A 19,035-nucleotide genomic window follows, 5' to 3' on the forward strand; every position below is an offset into this window, starting at 1 on the left:
CCCTGTGGAAAAGATTGAAATCAAATGCTCTGGGGCAGCTGCACACAAGCTTATGGTCACCGTGTTTAATGCTATGTATAGACCACAGTAGTATAAACTGGCAAAGCTCCATTCAGTAATTTTGGGATGAGATAGCCCAAAAATTATTAGAGGGTGCTCCATCACTCCAGAGAACACAGCCCTGTCCTGCAGAGCTTTATGTCCCTTTATAGTATGTGGCTGAACACAATCTATTTCATTTGTCACTCATTATAAGAGGTGTCAAAATCTTTTGAAAAATATAGTGCAGCTTTGATATTACAATAAAATGCCCTACCCAGTCTCTGTCCAATTAAAACTTGTATTTTCATTTTTGTTGATTAAAAGTTTACTACATCTTTTGAACACAGTAGGTGTCCTTCACATTGTGTGAAAATTGAATGATGAATGAACCAATAGAATTACTCCAAATTTACTTTTTACATTATAAGAATATAATCTTTTTACACTGACTTCCATTAAAAGTTTACAAGGTTTGTTCCTTCTCCTGTTAAGTTACTGTTTTGGGAGATACGTGATTTTAATAGGACAGCGACGATATGCTCTGAAGAAGTTCAGGATCAGTCATTTTTTATGTTAGGAAATTTAATTACTAATTTAATTGTACTTATAATTTCTCTAATCTCAGCTCAGCTGTCCCACCGATCTCTTTCATATGCATTACATGACAAGTACAGAAGCCACATTTTAACAAGAGGGTTTCATTTATTAATGTGTCAGAAGTATTGTGTGTTTGTGTGTGTGTGTGTGTGTGTGTGTGTGTGTGTGTGTGTGTGTGTGTGTGTTTGACTCTGAACGGTCCCATTGGAGTAGGACAGATTAATTAGATATTGTAGCGGTGAGATGTTATTACCAATTAATCAATGTGTTGCACACTATAAAGCTCTGGGGGAGAACTTTTCAGGTTAACACAACTTGACACGAACAGTGAACTTGCAGCCACATCTGATTAGAACAGAATTTCAACTGTTTAAAGGTGCACCCATTGCAGACACAGATGTTTTATTTGGGCTGTTCCTGAACAGCTGCATATGAGCAGAATGTCCCTATGTTAAATGGTAAGCTTTGAATAGATGATGTACACAATGAATATTGGTAGGCTCTGGACCCACAGTGATCCTATGAAGTGCTTACAGAATAATAAATGGAAGCATAGAGAAAACCTTTGTATTCAACTTATAAGGCACCACAGCTGTTTGTTTTCTTATATTTCAACAAATTTTGGGGAATAAATGGTACATAAGACAGAGGGCATGCCAAAGTTATGGTACCTGTTCTATTTTAATGATTCTAACGTGTAAAACTGAGTAAATAATTCCAAAACTGTTTATTAAAATAGTGCTCCACAAACCATATTTGGGTTGGCTATATGAGGATGTGCTGAATTATGTTAACTTGAATATATAAAGTGTCCTATAGCTGTGATATATAAACAGCTTTTTGTTTCTCGGCACTGGGGTTTAATTTGTGTTCGTGTTTTATTCTCGGGGCAGATTGAAGCGAAGGACTTGTAACGAATGAACTGTGAGCAGCCGTGAAGTACTGCAGAGTGATTGTATCTTGCTGATTAATGTCGTCCATCTGCAGCTACTCCAGCTCTAAAGCCTTCTCTATTCCTCAGGATGGAGGCACTATGTCCTGTTTATCTTCTGAAAAGAACAACGCCTGGTTCCACCAGTGTGTGCGCTGTAATGGTGACTGAAGAGTGGTATTATGGGCCAGACTCCAGCCAGAGTCCAAGGACATCTGGAGTTGGCGTAATTTCACTCTGCCATTGAAAGGACTGCACCAGCTTGGCGTAAACGATGGAGAACACGCTGGAGTGACAGCAGTGAAATCCATCCTCTTCATGCCTCCACATTCGCTCAATTCAATACAATTTCATGGTTCCAATAAAAAGGGGAGTATTTGTCCTAAAATCTGATTGGATGAGCCACATTCGTTGTAAAACAACACACAAATGACGGCACATTAGGACCGAGGACTTTAACTGTGAAAAGCTACTGTAATAAAAACCACTGAACTGTTCATGGAATCATCTTTGTTATGTTTTTTGTCAACCGTTGCCTACACTGGTAGCCTCTAGTTTTTGATTTGTTTTAGGATTTTTGTGCATATTATGGAGCATTTTATCATATTTTATCATATAAATGAAGAGTCGATACTGAAGCCTACTTTAATTATCACAACTGCATCCTTACACAACAACCATATCTTCATCCATAAACCTTCAGAACTACTTAATCACAGCCGTGCAGAGACAGGAAACTGCAGCTATGTGTCCGCTACACCAAAATTTATAGAGGAAGGGTGGACAGATGAGGACGTAGAAGATATTTACTGCTGAATCACTGCATAATGAATTCGGTTAAGTGTCTGTGGAAGTTGCTTTTTGTTCCATTCTCTTTGAGTTGTGCCTCTGATGAGCAAGGCTGAAACTTTCTAGAACATGTCAGGTTATTACGGAGGACAAGCTCATTTAGACGGCATCAGGACTTCATGACGGGATTCGTCAGAGAAGGATGTAAATAGAATTAATGAAGCATTTCTGCCCCGTTTTGCTGCTGCCGTGTCATTCAGCTGTCACAATATTCCCCACATCCTGGAGCCAGATATTATCTCCTTCCTCAGGCCTTGAATGTGTGGATTCGAAATGTCACACTGTCAAAGTGGCTCGGAGATGAAGTTACACTTTGTGTTCAACAGGATATTATAAGTTGAAGGAATGTTCCAGCCCTTTTCCACTTCATCTTTATTTGCAGCGTTAGTACTCTATGGTGAGACACCATGGGCAATAACTGAAATTAATTTCCTTTTACCAAGAAAAGAAGTCAATGGGCAGCTGCGGAACACTTTCATGAACTCTTCATTCAAAGTTAATTGGTCACTTTTGGGAAAAGAACTCATATCTCAAGAAAAGTAACTGTACAAAAAGAAAGGGGAAACATTCCTCATTTTCAGTGCAATTTAATTAAAAGCAATACAATATGAAGCTATTTCAGAGCACTTCTATTCTATTTGTTAATCAGGAAGTATAAAAAATGCCTGAGTGGCTTTTGTTTTTAAACATTATTGAACAAAGCTGTAAATCTGCTTTGTGAATGGTTTTCCAAAAGGAAGGATTTGTATGTACCAGTGGTCTTCATAGGCTCTATAGACTGCCATGAGACAGGAAACTTTAAAAATGTGAAAAACTAGTTTTTCTTATATATATATAAGCGGTTTATAAAGTTTCACAGGCTACTACAGGATAAAGGGGAGTAGAGGGTGCTAAACCCCAAACTTTCTGGACCTTGGGTATTTTCTGGAATTTACTGAAGTTAGTTCTCTGAATATATATTTACAATCACCCCTACAGGATTTGAACCTCAGATGGTCAGAGTGTGTGACATTCCTGCTGATGGTGGTCAGACCATCGTTATAGTATGAAAGGGAAAAAGAAGGACTACCAAACAAATGAATGCTCAAAAAAGGAAAATGAACATAAAAACATAATCACATTAGAATAACACTGTCACTTTCTTCCACTTTACACTTGGAAAATGTCTTTTTCCTCCCATGAATATACAAAAATAACAAAAAAAATTCACATCCAGTTTGTTAGGTTTTTATGAAAAAATGCTGTCCATTTCTGTCATTTTCCACATTTAATAGCCTTTAGATTTTAGAGTGAACTGTTCCCCTTTCAAATGTGTGTCATATTGGAATGAACTTTAATCCTTTATTAAGGAATTCTGCAAATTCAGACAGAATTACTGTCTGTTTTTTTCACTAATAGTATGTTACAGACGTAGCAGCTAGTGACTTGATGAAAAATACTGAAGTATTCTATTAAGGTTGGTGAATGTATGCCTTCATATTTTTTCGCCATGCTTATGGAAAACATTCATACAGCTGAAATAAACCTCATCGAGGTCACCTCCTTTACAGTAGGAGAAGAAGAAGAATTCATTAACAAACTGATTGACCATAGCTGCTGAGGGCTGCTAATTGATCGGGTCGTGTAAATTATGCATGCGCTCATCTCTGGGGGGTTCCACGGCACTTGTGGTGATTACAGTATACATAGAGCTATGAAGGATGATGTACTTTGACACCAGGGTTATTTGAAGCAATGTGACACCTTGCTAATTGCTGCAATTAGGCAGATGGTGTCTCTAATCAGATGAGTCCTTCTCCTTGAACTTGGGCATCTGTTTGAGAACAAACCTCCTCATAAGCTGAGTTCATCAATAACTGCTCGTTTTTGGTGCATCTAATGAAGCAATATGCCAAAAAAATTTGATACATTTCAGGGATTTTGCCACAGTAAATGAGTGTCTTTATTGCACACATCTGCTGGCAAATTCGCTATGTCACATTCTGTTCATTCCAGTGAAGAGCACTGCCAGATCTGCATGAAGTATGGTGGTGGAAGTGCAGGGAAATCTCCTTTATGCAAATACATTGTGAAGTCAGTAATTTGTCTGCTCATCCAGCATCTTTTCTCAAATGAAGATTACTTAAAAACTGCCTTTATCCTGTCTCCTGGGACATTTCTATAAAGATTTGATTGCATATAAACATTACTAAAATCAGAAATGATTTGTTCTGAAATCCAGAGGTACTGGTGGAAGCTCCATCATGCCAGCGAACACAGTTCCAGTGCTCCACTGCACAATGCATTGAGCACAGTGACCTAAAAAGGAAAGTCTACAATTGTGGGGAACTGTGGTCCTCTCTGGTTGTTTACATTCAGAAGCTCTACTTATTTTAATGTTGAACAGTGTGTTTGAGGGGGGAAAACAAACACATGGCAGTGAGACTTTTGAAAAACACTTTAGATCCATTTTGAACACGCAAATAGACATGAGAGCAAGCAAATGATGAGGAAACATTTTCTGAATTTTATAAAAAGTGTTTTTTGATTACAGTCGGGAATGTCACCTTTAAGCTCATGTGTTGCTCCCGATAATTCTATTTCATTCATTTCTATAGCAATTCCAAGAACTTCATGTACACAATGGGTCCAACATAAGTAGCTGAATTCACTCCTGGGTCCACTTGCAGTGTTGCTATTTTTTTTTTTTTTTGGGTAGTTATTCAAAAATGTAATCCATTACTCACTACTTAACTAAAATTGTAATTGGATTACTTTACTCATTAAATCTTGGAAACTGTGATCTCAAACCTCATTATTTTACTTTTAAGTTACTAAAACCCATACAAACACACTTGAATAAAATCAATGAACAAATCTTTAAAGTATGAAAATAATAGACAATTGTTCTTTCCATAGTTTGTTTAGGATCATATAGCAGTAGCAGCATCATTAAACATGTATAAAATTACTTTCACTATACTTCATGTGACTGTTTTCTCTGAAAAAGCCTTTATGTATTTAAGAAATATAAAATAGTCAAATAAAACTTAAGTGGTCAAAAATGTAAATAAATAAATAAATAAATAACACCTAAAGCATGTTTCCAAAAGTTGGCATTGAACTAACAAAAGCTTAATCTTCATAAATTAAAAGTTACAGACACTTCAAGGGGCTCTTTTTAAACTAAATCTCAAAATCCACTACTGAAGAATAAGCTATTTGCTCTGTAATAGTGGTAATACACACACACACACACTTTTTGTGGAAAAATGTGTGTTTTCCTCCTTTGCCGCTGTATATTAAATGGGTTTGTGCTGCTCTCGTCACATTCAGAGTCACATGAAATGCTGTGCAAGCAGCTACACCGAGGCGTTAGGGCACACAAAAATTACACAGAAAAGGACTTAGGAAATGTTATTAATATTATTAAAATATCTTATAGAAAAATGTGAGAAGCGAAAGTAATGTAGTCTTTATTTGATAGTAACTGTAATGATTGCAAAACATTTACCAATAATTTATTGCATTACTTGTAATCACATTGTTGTAATGCATTCCTTTGTACCACATTAACCCCAACACTGTACACTTACACCCTATTATTTAAACAGAGATCTCTACCAGATCTGTGAAACATGATGGTGGTAGCTTAGCTCCCTGCAGAATTGCTGTTTATCGAGTTACGATTCATGCAAAAAGGATCAGGAGTCTGGACGTGTTCATTTTGCGATTTTGCACAAGCACAAAGAAAAGTACAGCATATGAGTAACTCTTTGCAACACGTCATGAGAATATGTGGTGTACGGCTTGACGGACAACCGAATTCAGCCATCAGGTGTCAGCGAGGCAGTGAGGTTAACCTTCAGGGAGCTGCTGGAGCTCATTTACGTCTCTCCACTGGGCCGAGGCGGGTCACAAACACCTCACAACAGCTATGCTAGCTTAGTGAGTAACTTCATCGCCCAAACCAGCAGACCTCCACAGTCAGAGACAAATTGCTTTGCACGAGGCTGACAGCGTGTCAGAAGGAGGTGAGAATACAGCAAGCATTACCCAGGAGACACAGGGAGTGACTGAGAAATCCCAATAATAACAACGCTGAACCTGTTTGTACTCATCCAGAGAAGAATACAGACTTCTATCTTAGACGCTAACCTAGCTAACACTAACACTAACTAGCTAACTAATTTCTCACGTATGAATCTGCCGTGCTACAGATATGTACATTTATATGTAAATTTCGAAATCTTTTTTGTTTAGCAGAATGGACTGGTCATAGTTGAAAAATGAATGAGAAGACTTGGAGCACTAAACATTGTATTGGTTTACAGAAAGCATCCTGCCTTTCAATGAAAAAAGCCGATCAGTTTTCTAGTAGAAGCACAAGCAGAAAAAAGGTCAAACCCTACAAACTATTTACAGAATAGTTATATCAAATGCTGCTTTATTTTTATACACTGCTCTTTGTCTGTTTTGCTCCAGTGTCAACAGAGGAGGATGGATTCCCCTTTTGAGTCAAGCTTTCATCCTCATACTCTGACAGAGTTTATCCTTGCCACTGTCACATCAGCTTGCTCACTTGGGGCAAGGACCCAGAACTCTGTAAAGATGATCTGAGGCAACACCAGCTGTAAAAAGCACTCATAAATAAAAGAGGATTCTGTTGAATTGAACTAATATATTTTTAAAATGTCCCTGGTGGCTATTTATTTTAAATGTATAGGTCTCTCCTCATTCAAAGAGATATGAGCCTCGTCTTTTGTAAATGAAAATACCTGCTCAGTGATGTTACCAAACGGCTTTGAGTGGACAATGTTTCCTACAAGAACACTGGTTTTGATTTTTCTCAGAAACTACATTAGCCACTTACCTCATGAGAACAAATCATCTCTCCAATTTGACCTTGACGTACCTCTGAGTTCAGACGAACATCTGCCTTCAATAAATCCCTTTCCAAACCCTCTGTTATTGCACTATGAGCTTTTTCACAGGAGCTGCACTGATTAGCGAGGCTAGCATGGAGCAAGCTCCTAGCTAAGTGTCATTCATCCTCCTCACATTGTAAATAATTGTCTCTGTGGTTTCACCGCGGCTAATGACTGAGGCTCCTGCTGTGCCTTAAGTGATCATGACAGCGCTTTTGACTCCATATCAACTCTGAAGGACTGAGCACTGTGTGCTGTAGTTCTGTTTGTACAACAATAGAACAACTACTGTTCAGTGTTTCACACCTAATAGCCATCAACTGGAGTCCTTTACTTTTACATGTCTCTGATCACACCATCAACACAGAACAAAATGTCAGTATTCTCTGAATATATTACACAAGGTAGAGCAGGTGGCCAGATCGTTTGTGTGCCACTAATCCAGTGTTTCTTCAGAAATCAAGTGCTGGGCCTAATCAGTATCACTTTAGGCACTTATCACCCTGTTATGGCACTGGCAAGTGTTGTCGGAACTGGACATGTGACAGCTGTCGTGAACCAAGCTTGACTTGTGTTATAGCACATGTTGTGTAGGCCAAATGTCAATTTAGCCCAGTTACAGACCAAAACACACATTGCATATGGCTTATATAAATGGACCTCTGGCTGAGTTGAAGAAACCAGACTCACCTTGCTCAACTGCTCTGTGAACTACAGGCGTGGGCCACATTTGGGCCAACATTTATTGCTATCTGGGTATTTATAGGGAGTGCATCTGAAAAAAGAGAGAATTGTACCTCTAGCAAGCCTTCAAGACCTGGTGCTGCACCAAAACTGTCCCCATCAGATAAACAGCACTGAAAGCTTTTGTCTCTGGAAGATAGGAGAAAATAAACAACTCATAAACAGCTCAGCACAATGGGTAAGAAATGTGGAGCTGTCATTGAACCCACACTGAGAAAAGAAAATGGATAAAAAAAAAAGGAACACTGCACTAAAACAATAAAACTGGACAAGTGAGATGTGGAACCACGGCAAGAACTATATATGGTGTAAAATCATTTTTGAGTGTTTTTATAGGGTATTTAATAAAATGGACAGTGTGTTTAAATTAATTTGTACAGCAAACTACACGTCATAAAGGAGGCTAATATGAACAATGACAGATTGTAGCCTTTAGTACAAAAAAACACTGATATATCAGCTGAAAAAAGCTCTTTTCACTGCATGTGTTCACAGCTGAGTGAGGGCAGATGAAGAGGGTCACCTGACCTCCAGAACCCAGCTGGAGTCAGACAGAGTCCAACAACAACACACACACACACAGTCTGATCAAGGCTGCAGTCCAGTAAAACTCACGCTCTTCTGAAGGCAAGGACCACACAGAACATGTTCTGAGGCAGAACTACAGAGTCTGAAACAGTGTTGACACTATATAACCAAATAACATGTTCAAATAAGTGAAGTGCCCTAAAAATGTGCCATTACTCTGCTAACATTTTAACACCCAATATATATAAAAGCTTTGTTCCCGAGGGCCGCATCATTGGAAGATCATGAGCACTGGGCAGTTTATGTTCTCTTCCAATCCTCTTGATCTCCAGTGGTGTTGAGTGAGCAACCAGTGGAAAAGACCTGTTAGCTAATTTCAGAGGGTTTTTGGTAGCACAGTGTTTTTTTTAAGACCTAGCTAACCCTGTAATTAGCTCAGGGATTAATAAAGTGTAATATATCTGTTGATCCATGTTTCTAATGGGTGAAACTGATGATGATTAAACTGGACTGAAATTTGATTGTCTGAATTTTAGCAAATGCAAGAGTAATTTTGCATACAAATGTGCTAAAATGTGTTCTTTGTAAATGATGCATCACAAAACACGCCATTTAACCAGAGTTGCCGGGGGCGAGTGTAAACATCAGTGGGTTTTCTCTGAGTCCTAAAAGGCGATCCTTGCATCAAGCTAGCGCTCCCTTCAGGCTATATGGCACCATTGCAGTGAAGGGGAGAAAAAGAAAAAAAAAAACATTGAGCACTTCCCAGGGTTTTCTTTTTTATGTATTTTTTTGTACCTGCAGGGTGTTGTTTTGCGAGACTTCAAAGTGAAGCGTGCAGAAAGAGCAAAAGGTAAAATTAATGACGGTCCGCTCGCCAGACGCTGATGTGACAGCTACTGGTTCTTTTTTCTGGAAGGTTTTCTGTTTTGTTTTTTTTTGTTTTTTTTTTGTTTTGGATGTTCCTCATGCTCAAGGGAGCATCTAATGAGAAGCTAAGAGCAAGAGACTGCAACAAAGAAAGAAAGAAAGAAAGAAAGAAAGAAAGAAAGAAAGAAAGAAAGAAAGAAAAGGCAGCAATGTATGTATGGATGCTGAAAATAACCTGTGGCAGATGCTATGTTCATGATCCTTACTGTAAACACAGACATTATTTATTTGTCTACAAGTTTGTAGGCAGCTGTTCATCCAACATTTCTTCTGAAACAAAAGGTAATAAAGAGTTTGTTCATTTTTTAACCTGACTTTAAATTGAAAAGTTTGTATACACTTGCTAATACAACACTTTCATGAAGTGAAGGGAGTTAAAAGAGACTTTGTTCTCCATTGTTGTACTCCTTTGGGAAAGGCTTATAGTAAATGTTTGACCATTGCTATAAAAATTTGATTGTACCTATGAAAATATACTATTTTTGTATACAGTACGTTGATGTTATTGTTATTAAACCTTTGGCTGTTCACTTGAGGGGTTGCCACAGCAGATGCAGAGAACTCAGCCCTGGATTTTAATAGGTTAATAGTAGCTAAGTTAATAGCTTAATAGCCCACTATTAAGGTAACTCGTCCATAAGGTAATGGACTGAGCACCACCAATCTAGAGAACACAGTTCCACTTCTCCACAGCACTGTGGAATCCAGAACTAATCATTGAACATCAGTAGCTGACCTCTACATCGCTTTTGTGGCTGCCATTAAACCCTGGCAATGTTCCAATATCTAGTGTAAAGGCTTTCCCAAAAAAATAGAAGCGGTTACTGCAGTAAAGAGGGAAAAACTCCCAATTAATAGTCAAACGAAATGTTCAGCCAATCTGCATTTGCATTATGAACGGAAATCTTTGATGCTCTATTCTGTGTACAGTGTCCTTGGGTTAATGACAGTGAGACACAATGGAACATGGTAAAGTTTGAGAGGAAGCCTACATAAGGTGTAACCCACGCTAAATGTTTCACTCAGAATAAAAGGATGTTGTGTAGTTCAAATGGTTGGAGTTGGAGTTCAAGATATTTCATCCTGAAGGACTTTGCATGGTCCACACTCTCGCAAACACTCAGCGAGCATGTGTAATACAGCCTTTGTTTAATGATTTATCTCCTGTCCTGTTCAATAAGTCATGAATCCTAAGTGCACTGCCATGGGAAAGGCCTAAGAGTGAATGATTATATTAAGAGAGACTAGGCAGCTAACATGAAACGTGATCATTAATTAATGAGAGTTTAACAACTGATTTCTAACAACATTAATGCTTACTATGACTACACACCACTTTCTTTTTTGCACTTTCCTAAGTTCCACGTATGCCAACTTCATAGCCAATACGTTTTATACACTTGTTTTTACAGCACATCATATGACAGGGGCTAATAGGGAGTTTGTGGGAAAGGTTAATACTACACGTAGGAGCATTGGTATAAAGATTTGACAGCAACCACTTAACTATACGATCTGCATATCATCACTGCCCAAAGTTTTTGTGGCTTTTTAGTTTACCAGCTCATTTGAACACAGCAGGTGTCCTTCACACTGTGTGAAAAATTCATAATGAATGAACCAATAGAATTGCTCCAAAATGGCTAACATCAATTTTACATTGACAACCGACAGAATATAGCCAGCAATTATAGATATGATCAGGGTCATGGTGGGTCCAGAGCCTACCTGGAATCATTGGATGCAAGGCAGGAATACACCCTGGAGGGGGCGCCAGTCCTTCTCAGGGCAACACAAACAATCACACATCCACGGACACTTTTGAGTCGCCAATCCATGTACCAATGTGTGTTTTTGGACTGTGGTAGGAAACCGGAGCACCCGGAGGAAACCCCCGCAGACACGGGGAGAACACACCAACTCCTCACAGACAGTCACCCGGAGCGGGAATCGAACCCACAACCTCCAGGTCCCTGGAGCTGTGTGACTGCGGCACTACCTGCTGCACCACCGTGCCACCCCAGGATCATTTAAGGTTGATGAAATGTTATGTACAGCAGGTTTCCTAAGTTTTTGTTGCATGCTCCATTCTGTCCACTGCTTTGCCTATCATTTTAAATACACATTATTCAGACATGTACACGTAAATCATTTTAGGCATCATCCTCCCAATGCTACTTCACTGTCTTCAACTGCATACATTTTATTTGAACGTAAAAAAAATGACAAAAAAGTTATGGATAAAACTTTTCTTTTCAGGCACCATTCACATGGGCCTGACATGTGCACTTGGCCTTTAATTGGCAATATCAATATGTTTATGAAAAATGGCTTTGGCAGGAGCCAAAGAAAATGAACTGTCACTTTGTTTGCCAGCAAACGCAAACAAATGCGAAATAGATGTGTAGACAATTTGTTTTCATCCTGGAGACTGTAGCTGTCAAAGCGGATGAAAGGAAATGCTTTGGAAGTTGTGTGGAGCGAGCGTGATTGCCGAGTGTGAACGGGTGATGTCTAGTACCTCAATAAAAGCTCCCAGGCTTTTTTCCTTTAACAGCAGCTGAGGCATCAACTCTGTGAGAAGCAGAACTGTCTGCAAGCTCTTAACACTGCAGCTCTTAGTCAACACCTACTCACTGAGTTGTTCTTCTCAGACTGTGAAAAGCTGAGGAGGACTTTTTCCCCGTGTGGCCACAGCTCTAATCTCTCCTGACTCATTACCAAAAATATTACTCTGTACTGAACCGAGAGTCTTGCTGGCAATCTATACTGAGTCTTTGGTCATGGCCTCTTTAACTCATTTAAATCCGTTGCCAGAGACGTGTTCATGAATGTGTTTGAAATACATCTGCAAATTGTGAAATTGGTGCTTGTTAATATTCTAATCACAGTTAAAATATGCATAAGGCTTCCTTTATTGATCGATTGCAATTAAACACTACTCATATGTGTCTGATCTGAGAGTTCAGTCATTCAAAAGATCATTTGGGAGATACTTCTCTTTAAAATTTGGCAAAATTAATCTGTGGTTACTGTCCTATCGCATGTTTGTCTGCTTTCCTTCTGCCCCTTGATTCTGTCTGTTCTGGCGTCAGACCTGCATGGAATCAAACTTGTATTAAGTTGTATGATATAAAGCAGGGACACATCAAGAGAAAAGCCAGATTCCATACAGTGAATCAGTCTCTGGGGCCTTTCTTCAATTCCCCTAGTCACCACTGCTGTTCATGGTCAGAATGAAAATGTTACACCGTGTTCTCTCTGGGCTGAGATGGATTGCAGAATTTCACTCTTTGTGCCGGTACAAAGAGATCCAAGACAATTGGCATTTCTTACCTAGACGACCTTACCCTCATAATGACGAGGTGGAGAAATAATTCATTGTGCCTTTTTAAACTACAATTTTAATTTTTTTTTCCACTTTTGAAGTCAGTATGAACAGGAAATCATTGCTCATTTTCCTTCTCTGCCATGACTTACAGGAGTGATACATGGTGTTAGTAGGATCTCTGAACTATATTATATGGCCAAAGGTTTATAGATACCAGCTCACGAGACACTTCTTGTGAAATAAAGTAGAGTTGTCCCCTCTGTGTTGTATTAACAGCCCCTACTACTCCCAGCGATGCCTTACATATTGGAATATTAAATAGCAGTAAGGATACAATTGCATCCAACCACATTAATATTATTGAAGTCAGGGTGAGGGTAGACAGGTGATTAGTTCTACACTCCAGTACTAGAGAAAGCTCCACTGTTTCACACTCCATTGTTAGTGCCTGTAGTCCACACATAGCATTGGACATAGTGACATTAGGCTCATGTGCAGCTGTCAGTGCACAAGCTGTCAGTGCACAACTGAAAGTAAAAGACTAACATGAATTATCTACACAATTTTTACAATAGAGCATATATAATAAAAAGTATGTACAATATGCAATATAACTGAATACACACTGAATATACTCATGCTCAATATCACTAAATGTCAATGTTTCAAAGCAGTATTGTATTAAAACAACAATAAACTTAAATATTATGTAAATAAATGTAAATGTCACCAGCTGGTGGTGTATTGAGTGCTTGGATTATCCCACAAACCTTCAAACTGTCAGGCTTCTGGAGGGATTAAAGTGTGTGAAAGAGGAGGAATAAAAATATAAGATTCAGGACCAGACCTCATCCACTGTTCGTTCATGGTGGACTTTTCACTCACAACACTTTCTGACTTTCTGACAATATAGGATTTCCATCAACAGGTGTCATCATCCTTTAAAAGAAGGGCGAAAAAAGAACAGGAAGATGATCAGCCTGTTGTTGTGTGAACAGGCACAAACAAAATTGGCAATAATTTATTCCCTTTGAAGCATTTCAGTCCAATCACACAGAAGTACAAACAAAGGTTCAGTATCATTGTTTGCTTTTGTGCAGCGAGATGCACCTAAGGCTTAATGATCCAATGAAATAAAGCCTCTTCGTTTAATTGCCTTTCATCTGCTGCTGGAGCCGTCCATAACAATACACATTTCATTTTAATGCTAATCAGACTCGCTGCCTTCCACCCGAAGCCCTTTCACCGGCGCTGCGTGGAAAAAAAAGATGAAATAATAAAGGACCAGGTGGTCAAATTAATGATTATCGGGTGGTCTTTATTTCCTCACCCTCACATTTTCACTTGTGGACAAGTTTCAATAATCAAATGACAACTCATCTAACAATAAATATGTTGAGTTACTTAGGCTTAGAATTATCCTTTTTTTTTATTGTTATTAGGAAGAATTCAAACTACGACTCAGTTATAACTTTCCAAGTCACAGTTCCTAGTATAAATCACACACACACACAATACAGCAATCTGGGATATCATAGAAACATCTAGCTAACTATACCTTAGCAAGCCCATGGGGTACCTTTATATAGTAATGGCTTATTAATCACCTATAGCTACAACTAACCACAGCTATCTATAATCTCAGCTAAAACAAAAATGGTCGTCTAGTCACACTTGAGCAACTACCTGTTCATACATCAACACTATAGCTCACATGTAGGAAGCAATGTAAGAAGATACCCACTGTGCCCTATTCACTATATAGTGCACTATTTTGTTGTTCCGCCATTTTAGAAAACATACTGGCCAATTTTTGGGACACTCAATCCTATAACGCGCCATAAAAAGTAGTGTACAATGTTACCCATATACCACTGAGTTCTTTGGTTTAAAATAAATAAATAAAAATAAATAATAAATATCTGCATGTAAAAGTGTCTGAAATCGGTTCCCTGTAATACTACAACGTATAGTGAGTAATTTAAGAAAAATGAGCAAGGAGATATTTCGTAAACAGGGTAGTCCGAATGATGCCTGTTTTCTATCACGAATAATGGTATATATGCTGTGTTTACTAGGACAAGTATGAATTCCATATAAATTGTGGAAAGTGGTGCATTGTGTATACCATAAGCCTTAGCAACGACCTGGGATAATATAAGAATGACGTATCAGTTCCTTAGCAACCACATAGAATAGCATAACAATCGGGAGTCCGATAATAAAAACATGTGCTAAAATAACAATAGCTTAGCCCCAGGAGGGAAGACTGAAGATTCGCCCCATTGACAAAAAAATAAAGCGCACATCAGCAAAGTGCCCGGCTCTAAGCCTCTACGTTTAGCCTGCACAAAAGAGACACAATATGGTCCCGGTTTCGTTTTAAAATCGTTTTGCACCCAGTAGGCCCTTGGAGGTGGTGAGGCAGACAGAGCGGGAATAGGGGATATCACAGAAAAGTCTTGCTCAGGACCCCTAGACGACTCAGTGGACGAGAAAGCCTTGTCCATTTAAGACATGTATTAATGGGGACTATTATACAATGTTGCTGTCTGGAGACTACAGAAAAACAATGAGAGAGCGCTCTCTGCTGGTGAACAACGGAGATTACAAGCAGTACATAGAGTGTACTGTACATGTTTGGGCACCTCTGGTCGAATTATACGTTTTAATGACATAATATATATTTGATTTTCTAACCAACCTAAATGTAAATAAGCACATTTATGCAAATTTTAGTGAATAATTTGTATTTACAATATATTAAATGAGGGTAGGCCTAACAGAGGAGCCCAACCTAGAAATGAATATGTTGCTGTATATTTAAACATGCAAACAACCTTAATATATGTATGATTAAAATGAAAGTGTAAATTGTGTGTGTGTGCATGTGTGTGTAGTCAGTGTTAACTGTAAAAGACTGAGGGTAGGATCAAAGTGATTTTTAACGTTTGCTCAAAACGTGAGCATGCTTTTACCCCTAAGTGCTACACCCGGTGCCAAATGTGGGTTAGAGGCTTACGCAGGCCTCCAGTACTGAGGTGTCGAGTAGTATAACTCTCTGTAGTGATGGAGCTCCATCCAAAACCTCAGGGTGACTTAGAGTGCAGAATTAATTAATCAACATCAGACCTCAATAATGTTCATGTGTGGCTGAATGCAGTCAGATCCTCTCAGCAATGTTCCAAAGCCTTCTCAGAAGAGTAAAGACTGTTACTGTAGGAGTGGGAGTAAACTCCGTATTAAAACCATTCATTTCAGAAGCAATGAGTTGGTGTCCACATACTTTTTACCACACAGTGAAGACATGTATGTGTGTGTTTTTGCAGGGCTACTGTACATCAGCAGAAAGAAAGAAAAGAAAATAAAAAGAAAATACAAACAGCTCTCACCGCAGACATAGATTCTCCTTGTTTGCATAAGGCAGACAATCTGTTCCTCACAAACACACTTTATATAGAACACCATTCCCATACAGAGCTGTGAAAATGGCTCAGTGCCAAGATTAATTTCATCTACTTGAATGTGAGTTCAGTGACTGGAGGAACCTGTGCTGATAGTGAAGCTCTAAAAGAACAGAGGATGGATTTGTTTGACTGAAACATTTGAGAAAAGTTTGTGGACAGCTGCTCCTTCTGAAATGAAGAGTATTCATACAATGTTTCTCACTCTGTCCCCAGGGAAGGCTTTCCACTACACGTTAGAACAGAGCTATAAGTGTCTGATGGCAGCCAAGAGCATTAGTGAGATCAGGTACGGATGTTGGATGATTAATTCTTCACTCCAGCTTGTCCCAAAGGTACTGGATGGAGCTGCATCACTCCAGAAAACACAATTCCACCCTTCACAGCCCACTACTGGCTTGGTAGGCATGGTGATCTTTTCCCTGAAGATTAAAAGCTATTACTGCAACAAAAGATATAAAAAAAAACTCTTATCCATACCTTTGATTTAAGGTGAAACCCTGGATGAATAGGTGTCTATAATGTGTTGGGCATATGATGCAGTAGTTTGTAACCTACCAACTGCATTCATCTATAACTGCTTGCTTATATAAACATTTGGTTCTGTAAACTCTCACATATATATGCACCACTGATAATGCAATTATGTTCCCAAATTATATATAAAACATTCCCCCTTTAGCAAAACATTTTATTACTTTTTTGGGGGGGTGATGTTCTGGCACTGTAATTAGAAGCTGCAACACACAAGTCCCATCTGGATCAACAGGTACAAACACACACAGAGAAAAACTGCATTTTTCATCACAGAACAAACAGAAAAGAGCATATTACCATTTGTTTACAATTAAAAAATGCAGCATGTGTTCATAGGGGAGTCCCACAGACACAACACTAATAAATAATCTAACTCGCTACCGCAGGCTATTGCACAGGTCTCGAAAAATCATTGACTTTGTGTTAGATTACAGTAAAATAAAAGCAGGTGTCATGACCTATTAGTTGTTATTGTACAATGCATTACACTTACACAAAATGCGATAGTTTGTAGAGACACATTAAAACGATATAATGCGGGTAATATAAGATTCACACACAGCACATTCTCCATATACAGAAAAGCCTGGAATAAACACTCTGAAACAGCTGCGCATGAGCCTAAGGTCATCATGACCAATGCTAAATGTTGGCTAAAGAGCTATAAAAGCCCTCGAATGGGGAGCAGTGGAGCTGTAATTTCTGGAGTAATGGTGATCCATCCAGTTTATGTTTGGAATAAGGTAGAGTCAAAGTCAGTACCAGACTTCACTGCTATGTCAGATGAACAAGTGTCCAAACACCTTTCAACTATTAAAGATCAACCTGTTGCTCTGCATGCTTTGCTAGCCCTGATCAACAGTGTACAGGACCCCCACAGGACCACCGCAGAGCAGGTATGATTTGTGTGATGTGTTGTGCTGCCACCGGACAACATGTATTTTTTTGGACTGTGGGAGGAAAGCACAGCACCCAGAGGAAACCTATGCAGACACAGGGAAAACATATTCTACCCACAGATGTGTTATAATACCCCTCATTAGAGGTGATCTTTTGAATGTCTAAAAACATTTGTTCTGCTGTATAATGTATTTAAATATGTCTTAACTTTTCATTCAAAACGTCATGTCCGTCTGTTACAAAAGATGCTCATTTACGGTCAGACCGCATCAGCCAGCGGAAGACTACTTTCACACTCTGTCAGAAAATTTCCCAGAAGTCAGAGTTGCTAAACAGAAAAATGCCAGTCTCAAGAACGCACACAGAATTTGTTCAGTAACCCTCTGACCGAGTTTCAACAAAACTAACCACAGACGGCTGGAATTTATGACAAGGGTTGAGTTCAGAAAGCTGGGGGAATAAAGAAAAGAAAAAGGTGGCTTAAAGAGCACAACACATATACTCTTTTCTTCATTTATTCATTCATTATCTATAAGTGCTTATCCAATTCAGGGTCGCAGTGGGTCCAGAGCCTACCTGGAATCATTGGGCACAAGGCAGGAATACACCCTGGAGCACCACACACTCACACCTATGGACACTTTTGAGTAGCCAATCCACCTACCAATGTGTGTTTTTGGACTGTGGGAGGAAACCCACGCTGACACAGGGAGAACACATCAACTCCTCACAGACAGTCACCTGGAGCGGGAATCAAACCCACAACCTCCAGGCCCCTGGAGCTGTGTGACTGCGACACTACCTGCTGCACCACCATGCCGCCACTCTTTTGTTCTTTTAAAAAATTATGCATTTAAAATGAACAATGTATCTGGCAGATAGATAAATAGATCTGTGTGCATTGTTCGGTGTCTCCATTATGATGTCCATCATGCAATACTTCAACAATGCCTCTATATTTACCCACTGTCACAGAGAACAGGACTTTAGATGTTAGCTGAAAATAGTTTACTGCTTTAATCCATTAATCCATATTTATACATTGACAAAGTGCTTTGCGCGTTTGAGAAAAGTATTAAAAGAATTATTGAAAAGCTGTTTGTCGGCCTCATGCTTGTGCACCTCTTAGTGAATGAGGCAGCATTTAATAAAATATTTTGTCCCGAATAATTATATGTAACATATATGAATATTATTTAATACACTATTGCACTTAAGATGAAATAGAAATGATCCAAGATTTCCATTATTTTGCAGAGGTGCCAAGGTGCTACA

This window comes from Hoplias malabaricus, chromosome 4 (assembly GCF_029633855.1).
Source record: "Hoplias malabaricus isolate fHopMal1 chromosome 4, fHopMal1.hap1, whole genome shotgun sequence".
In the NCBI taxonomy this organism is placed as follows: Eukaryota; Metazoa; Chordata; class Actinopteri; order Characiformes; family Erythrinidae; genus Hoplias; species Hoplias malabaricus.